Raw genomic sequence first — 7,685 nt, 5'->3', positions numbered from 1 at the left:
AATCCTCTCCTGTGTGATACTGTCTGCTGAGCTATGTATCTAATCCTCTCCTGTGTGATACTGTTTGCTGAGCTGTGTATCTAATCCTTTCCTGTGTGATACTGCCTGCTGAGCTGTGTATCTAAGCCTATCCTGTGTGATACTGTCTGCTGAGCCATGTATATAATCCTCTACTGTGTGATACTGTCAGGTGAGCTGTGTATCTAATCCTGTCCTGTGTGATACTGTCTGCTGAGCAGTGTATCTAATTCCATCCTGTTTGATACCATCTGCTGATCCGTGTATCTAATCCTCTCCTGTGTGATACCGGCTGCTGAGCTGTGTATCTAATCCTATGCTGTGTGATACTGTGTGCTGAGCTGTGTATCTAATCCTATGCTGTGTGATACTGTCTGCTGAGCTGTATCTCTAATCCTCCCCTGTGTGATACTGTCTGCTCAACCGTGTATCTAATCCTCTCCTGTGTGATACCGTCTGCTGAGCAGTGTATCTAATCCTCTCCTGTGTGATACCGGCTGCTGAGCTGTGTATCTAATCCTCTCCTGTGCGATACTCTCTGCTGAGCTGTGTATCTAATCCTTTCCTGTGTGATACTGTGTGCTGAGCTGTGTATGTGATCCTCTGTGTGATAATGTCTGATGAGCTGTGTATCTAATCCTCTACTGTGTGATACTGTCTGCTGAGCTGTGTATCTAATCCTCTCCTGTGTGATACTGTCTGATGAACTGTGTATCTAATCCTATCCTGTGTGATACTGTCTGCTGAGCCGTGTATCTAATCCCGCCCTGTGCGATACCGTCTGCTGAGCTGTGTATCTAATCCACCCGTGTGATACAGTCTGCTGAGCTGTGTATCTAATCCTATGCTGTGTGATACTGTCTGCTGAGCTGTGTATCTAATCCTCTCCTGTGTGATACTGTCTGATGAACTGTGTTTCTAATCCTCTCCTGTGTGATACTGTCTGCTGAGCTGTGTATCTAATCCTATCCTGTGTGATACTGTCTGCTGAACTGTGTATCTAATCCTCTCCTGTGTGATACTGTCTGCTGAGCCGTGTATCTAATCCTCTCCTGTGTGATACTGTCTGCTGAGCTGTGTATCTAATCCTATCCTGTGTGATACTGTCTGCTGAACTGTGTATCTAATCCTCTCCTGTGTGATACTGTCTGCTGAGCTGTGTATCTAATCCTCTCCTGTGTGATACTGTCAGCTGAGCTGTGTATCTAATCCTCTCCTGTGTGATACTGTCTGCTGAGCTGTGTATCTAATCCTCTCCTGTGTGATACTGTCAGCTGAGCTGTGTATCTAATCCTCTCCTGTGTGATACTGTCTGCTGAGCTGTGTATCTAATCCTCTCCTGTGTGATACTGTCTGATGAACTGTGTTTCTAATCCTCTCCTGTGTGATACTGTCTGATGAGCTGTGCATCTAATCCTATCCTGTGTGATACTGTCTGCTGAACTGTGTATCTAATCCTCTCCTGTGTGATACTGTCTGCTGAGCTGTGTATCTAATCCTCTCCTGTGTGATACTGTCAGCTGAGCTGTGTATCTAATCCTCTCCTGTGTGATACTGTCTGCTGAGCTGTGTATCTAATCCTCTCCTGTGTGATACTGTCTGCTGAGCTGTGTATCTAATCCTCTCCTGTGTGATACTGTCTGCTGAGCTGTGTATCTAATCCTCTCCTGTGTAATACTATCTGCAGAGCAGTGTATCTAATTCTATCTGGTGTGATACTGTCTGCTGAGCAGTGTATCTAATCCTCTCCTGTGTGACTGTCTGCTGAGCCGTGTATCTAATCCTCTCCTGTGTGATACTGTGTGCTGAGATGTGTATCTTATCCTATCCTGTGTGATACTGTCTGATGAACTGTGTATCTAATCCTATCTTGTGTGATACCATCTGCTGAGTCGTGTATCTAATCCCGCCCTGTGCGATACTGTCTGCTGAGCCGTGTATCTAATCCACTCCTGTGTGATACTGTCTGATGAACTGTGTATCTAACCCTCTCCTGTGTGATACTGTCTGCTGAGCCGTGTATCTAATCCACTCCTGTGTGATACTGTCTGATGAACTGTGTATCTAACCCTCTCCTGTGTGATACTGTCTGCTGAGCCGTGTATCTAATCCACTCCTGTGTGATACTGTCTGATGAACTGTGTATCTAACCCTCTCCTGTGCGATACTGTCTGCTGAGCCGTGTATCTAATCCACTCCTGTGTGATACTGTCTGATGAACTGTGTATCTAATCCTCTCCTTTGTGATACTGTCTGCTGAGCTATGCATCTAATCTTGTCCTGTGTGATACCGTCTGCTGAGCTATGCATCTAATCCTGTCCTGTGTGATACCGTCTGCTGAGCAGTGTATCTAATCTTATCCTGTGATACTGTCTGCTGAGCTGTGTATCTAATCCCCTCCTGTGTGATTCTGTCTGCTGAGAAGTGTATCTAATCCTATGCTGTGTGATACTGTCTGCTGAGCTGTGTATCTAATCCTATGCTGTGTATCTTATCTCCTGTGTGATAATGTCAGCTGAGCTGTGTATCTAATCCTATCCTGTGTAATACCATCTGCTGAGCTGTGTATCTAATCCTATCCTGTGTGATACTGTCAGCTGAGCTGTGTATCTAATCCTATCCTGTGTAATACCATCTGCTGAGCTGTGTATCTAATCCTCTCCTGTGTGATACTGTCTGCTGAGCTGTGTATCTAATCCTCTCCTGTGTGATACTGTCTGCTGAGCCGTGTATCTAATCCTCTCCTGTGTGATACTGTGTGCTGAGCTGTGTATCTAATCCACTCCTGTGCGTTACTGTCTGCTGAGCTGTGTATCTAATCCTCTCCTGTGGGATACTGTCTGATGAACTGTGTATCTAATCCTGTCCTATGTGATACTGTCAGCTGAGCTGTGTATCTAATCCTCTCCTGTGTGATACTGTCTGCTGAGCTGTGTATCTAATCCTCTCCTGTGTGATACTGTCTGCTGTGTCATATATCTAATCCCGCCCTGTGCGATACTGTCTGCTGAGCCGTGTATCTAATCCACTCCTGTGTGATACTGTCTGATGAACTGTGTATCTAATCCTGTCCTATGTGATACTGTCAGCTGAGCTGTGTATCTAATCCTCTCCTGTGTGATACTGTCTGCTGAGCTGTGCATCTAATCCTGTCCTGTGTGATACCGTCTGCTGAGCTATGTATCTAATCCTTTCCTGTGTGATACGGTCTGCTGAGCTGTGTATCTAATCCTCTCCTGTGCGATACTGTCTGCTGAGCCGTGTATCTAATCCTCTCCTGGGCGATACCGTCTGCTGAGCAGTGTGTCTAATCCTTTCCTGTGCGATACTGTCTGCTGAGCTGTGTATCTAATCCTCTCCTGTGTGATACTGTCTGCTGAGCTGTGTATCTAATCCCCTCCTGTGTGATACTGTCTGCTGAGCTGTGTGTCTAATCCTATCCTGTGTGATACTGTCTGCTGAGCCGTGTATCTAATCCTCTCCTGTGTGATACTGTCTGCTAAGCCGTGTATCTAATCCTATGCTGTGTGATAGTCTGCTGAGCAGTGTATCTAATCTTATACTGTGTGATACTGTCTGCTGAGCTGTGTATCTAATCCCCTCCTGTGTGATACTGTCTGCTGAGCTGTGTATCTAATCCTCTCCTGTGGGATACTGTCTGCTGAGCAGTGTATCTAATCTTATACTGTGTGGTACTGTCTGCTGAGCTGTGTATCTAATCCCCTACTGTGTGATACTGTCTGCTGAGCTGTATATCTAAACCTGTCCTGTGTGATACCGTCTGCTGAGCTATGTATCTAATCCTCTCCTGTGTGATACTGTCTGCTGAGCCGTGTATCTAATCCTCTCCTGTGTGATACTGTCTGCTAAGCCGTGTATCTAATCCTATCCTGTGTGATACTATCTGCAGAGCAGTGTATCTAATCCTATCCTGTGTGATACTGACTGCTGAGCCGTGTATCTAATCCTCTCCTGTGTGATACTGTCTGCTAAGCCGTGTATCTAATCCTATCCTGTGTGATACTGTCTGCTGAGCTGTGTATCTAATCCTCTCCTGTGTGATACTGTCTGCTGAGCCGTGTATCTAATCCTCTCCTGTGTGATACTGTGTGCTGAGCTGTGCATCTAATCCTCTCCTGTGCGTTACTGTCTGCTGAGCTGTGTATCTAATCCTCTCCTGTGTGATACTGTCTGCTGAGCCGTGTATCTAATGCCATCCTGTGTGATACTGTCTGCTGAGCTGTGTATCTAATCATGTAATGTGTGATACTGTCTGCTGAGCTGTGTATCTAATCCTATCCTGTGTGATACTGTCTGCTAAGCCGTGTATCTAATCCTATCCTGTGTGATACTATCTGCAGAGCAGTGTATCTAATCCTATCCTGTGTGATACTATCTGCAGAGCAGTGTATCTAATCCTCTCCTGTGTGATACTGTCTGCTAAGCCGTGTATCTAATCCTATCCTGTGTGATACTATCTGCAGAGCAGTGTATCTAATCCTATCCTGTGTGATACTATCTGCAGAGCAGTGTATCTAATCCTCTCCTGTGTGATACTGTCTGCTAAGCCGTGTATCTAATCCTATCCTGTGTGATACTGTCTGCTGAGCTGTGTATCTAATCCTCTCCTGTGTGATACTGTCTGCTGAGCCGTGTATCTAATCCTCTCCTGTGTGATACTGTGTGCTGAGCTGTGCATCTAATCCTCTCCTGTGCGTTACTGTCTGCTGAGCTGTGTATCTAATCCTCTCCTGTGTGATACTGTCTGCTGAGCCGTGTATCTAAAGCCATCCTGTGTGATACTGTCTGCTGAGCTGTGTATCTAATCATGTAATGTGTGATACTGTCTGCTGAGCTGTGTATCTAATCGTCTCCTGTGTGATTCTGTCTGATGAACTGTGTATCTAATCCTATCTTTCGTGATACTGTCTGCTGAGCCGTGTATCTAATCCTCTCCTGTGTGATACTGTCTGCTGAGCTGTGTATCTAATCCTCTCCTGTGTGATACTGTCTGCTGAGCTGTGCATCTAATCCTATCCTGTGTGATACTGTCTGCTGAGCCGTGTATCTAATCCTACCCTGTGTGATACTGTCTGCTGAACCGCGTATGTAATCCTGCCCTGTGTGATACTGTCTGCTGAGCAGTGTATCTAATCCTATCCTGTGTGATACCATCTGCTGAGCTGTGTATCTAATCCCCTCCTGTGTGATACTGTCTGCTGAGCTGTGTATCTAATCCTATCCTGTGTGATAACATCTGCTGAGCCGTGTAACTAATCCTCTCCTGTGTGATACTGTCTGCTGAGCAGTGTATCTAAACCTATCCTGTGTGATACCAGCTGCTGAGCTGTGTATCTAATCATATCCTGTGTGATACCATCTGCTGAGCAGTGTATCTAAACCTATCCTGTGTGATACCAGCTGCTGAGCTGTGTATCTAATCCTATCCTTTGTGACACTGTCTGCTGAGCTGTGTATCTAATCCTTTCCTGTGTGATACCATCTGCTGAGCTGTGTATCTAATCCTCTCCTGTGTGATAATGTCTGCTGAGCCGTGTATCTAATCCTCTCCTGTGTGATACTGTCTGCTGAGCTCTGTATCTAATCCTGTCCTGTGTGATACAGTCCGCTGAGCTATGTATCTAATCCTCTCCTGTGCGATATTCTCTGCTGAGCTGTGTATCTAATCCCCTCCTGTGTGATACTGTCTGCTGAGCTGTGCATCTAATCCTATCCTGTGTGATACTATCTGCTGAGCAGTGTATCTAATCGTATCCTGTGTGATACTATCTGCTGAGCCGTGTATCTAATCCCGCCCTGTGTGATACTGTCTGCTGAGCCGTGTATCTAATCCTCTCCTGTGTGATACTGTCTGCTGAGCTGTGCATCTAATCCTATCCTGTGTGATACTATCTGCTGAGCAGTGTATCTAATCCTATCCTGTGTGATACTGTCTGCTGAGCCGTGTATCTAATTCCGCCCTGTGCGATACTGTCTGCTGAGCCGTGTATCTAATCCTCTCCTGTGTGATAATGTCTGCTGAGCCGTGTATCTAATCCTCTCCTGTGTGATACTGTCTGCTGAGCCGTGTATCTAATCCTGTCCTGTGTGATACAGTCCGCTGAGCTATGTATCTAATCCTCTCCTGTGCGATATTCTCTGCTGAGCTGTGTATCTAATCCCCTCCTCTGTGATACTGTCTGCTGAGCTGTGCATCTAATCCTCTCCTGTGCGATATTCTCTGCTGAGCTGTGTATCTAATCCCCTCCTCTGTGATACTGTCTGCTGAGCTGTGCATCTAATCCTATCCTGTGTGATACCATCTGCTGAGCTGTGTATCTAATCCACTCCTGTGTGATACTGTCTGATGAACTGTGTATCTAATCCTATCCTGTGTGATACTGTCTGCTGAGCCGTGTATCTAATCCACTCCTGTGTGATACTATCTGCTGAGCTTTGTATCTAATCCTGTGCTGTGTGATACTGTCAGCTGAGTTGTGTATCTAATCCTCTCCTGTGTGATACTGTCTGCTGAGCCGTGTATCTAATCCACTCCTGAGTGATACTATCTGCTGAGCTTTGTATCTAATCCTCTCCTGTGTGATACCATCTGCTGAGCTGTGTATCTAATCCTTTCCTGTGTGATACTGTCTGCTGAGCTGTGTATCTAATCCTCTCCTGTGTGATACTGTCTGCTGAGCTATGTATCTAATCCTCTCCTGTGTGATACTGTCTGCTGAGCAATGTATCTAATCCTCTCCTGTGTGATACTGTCTGCTGAGCTGTGTATCTAATCCTTTCCTGTGTGATACTGCCTGCTGAGCTGTGTATCTAAGCCTATCCTGTGTGATACTGTCTGCTGAGCCATGTATATAATCCTCTCCTGTGTGATACTGTCAGGTGAGCTGTGTATCTAAGCCTATCCTGTGTGATACTGTCTGCTGAGCCATGTATTTAATCCTATCCTGTGTGATATTGTCTGCTGAGCTGTGTATCAAATCCTCTCCTGTGTGATACTGACTGCTGTGCTGTGTATCTAATCCTATGCTGTGTGATACTGTCTGCTGAGCTGTGTATCTAATACTTTCCTGTGTGATACTGTCTGCTGAGCTGTGTATCTAATCCTATGCTGTGTGATACTGTCTGCTGAGCTGTATCTCTAATCCTACCCTGTGTGATACTGTCTGCTCAACCGTGTATCTAATCCTCTCCTGTGTGATACCGTCTGCTGAGCAGTGTATCTAATCCTCTCCTGTGTGATACTGTCTGCTGAGCCGTGTATCTAATCCTCTCCTGTGTGATACTGTCTGCTGAGCTGTGTATCTAATACTTTCCTGTGTGATACTGTCTGCTGAGCTGTGTATCTAATCCTATGCTGTGTGATACTGTCTGCTGAGCTGTATCTCTAATCCTACCCTGTGTGATACTGTCTGCTCAACCGTGTATCTAATCCTCTCCTGTGTGATACCGTCTGCTGAGCAGTGTATCTAATCCTCTCTTGTGTGATACCGGCTGCTGAGCTGTGTATCTAATCCTCTCCTGTGCGATACTGTCTGCTGAGCTGTGTATCTAATCCTCTCCTGAGTGATACTGTCAGCTGAGCTGTGTATCTAATCCTCTCCTGTGTGATACTGTCTGCTGAGCTGTGTATCTAATCCTGTCCTGT

The sequence above is a fragment of the Phyllobates terribilis genome, unplaced genomic scaffold (genome assembly GCF_046119375.1).
Source record: "Phyllobates terribilis strain yellow unplaced genomic scaffold, ASM4611937v1 Scaffold_51__1_contigs__length_9155689, whole genome shotgun sequence".
NCBI lineage: Eukaryota > Metazoa > Chordata > Amphibia > Anura > Dendrobatidae > Phyllobates > Phyllobates terribilis.
The sequence above is the reverse complement of the archived record's forward strand: the minus strand, read 5'-3'. Positions refer to the sequence as shown.